A 965-nucleotide genomic window follows, 5' to 3' on the forward strand; every position below is an offset into this window, starting at 1 on the left:
ACAAGATGCAATAGAAAAAAGTATATGATTTTCGGCAAGAAAATACCGGAAATTTAAAAAAAAACTTGAAAAAACTTTTCTATTTACGATACTTCTCCTTTGAATCCATGTCCAACTGTGTAACATTTCTGACATCATTCAAAATAAAGGAGATGTTTGTTCACCTTGTATATTTAACACACTATTGCTAATAACATTGTAATTAATTAATAGGTTCAAGAATTTTTAAACACCTCTTCTCGTTCTTACAACTGATGAGAAACTGAAATTCTGAACCCAAAAAAAGCATCGAAACAGACAATTTAATGTAACAAATTCATTGCTTCCGATTTCAGTTAAAAAACTGTAACGTTAAAAATCGTCAACAACTAAAATTGTCGATTATTAATTGAATTATATATTCCACTGTTACATATTGAATGAAAAAATTAAACGAATTCAACACTACCTTAACAATTACTAGTCCAACTGTTGCAATATATGTATGTATAGGGTAATTGCACCCAATATGTAACATGTTCCATATTATGTACACCCAACGTGTTGCATATTCGATACATATGTATGTATTTCGACAGAAAAATAATAATTATACTAGGAAGAAAAAACATTTAACGGTAAATTTCTTTTGAAGACTCGAAAACAAACATGTTTAATGATAAATCATGTAAAAATAACACTTCTTTAACTTATCTTCACTAAAAATTTCACTATTTAACTCGGCTCTCAAAAACTTTTATACGCTTTCAAACAACAATCAACTTCGCATTCAACGACAGACTTGCAACTGAAGCTCAAATGTAAATATAACCGCTTTCTGTTTTTAATGAAATATTAGGTTGTCCGGAAATAAATTGCGGTTTCTGTACATGAGATTTAAAGACGTGTAGTTTTGCTTAGAATGAATTTATTTAATCGAAATAATTTCCATTAGATTCTATACACTTTTTCCAACGTTTTACAAG

This window comes from Habropoda laboriosa, unplaced genomic scaffold (genome assembly GCF_001263275.1).
Source record: "Habropoda laboriosa isolate 0110345459 unplaced genomic scaffold, ASM126327v1 scaffold259, whole genome shotgun sequence".
NCBI classification, from domain to species: domain Eukaryota; kingdom Metazoa; phylum Arthropoda; class Insecta; order Hymenoptera; family Apidae; genus Habropoda; species Habropoda laboriosa.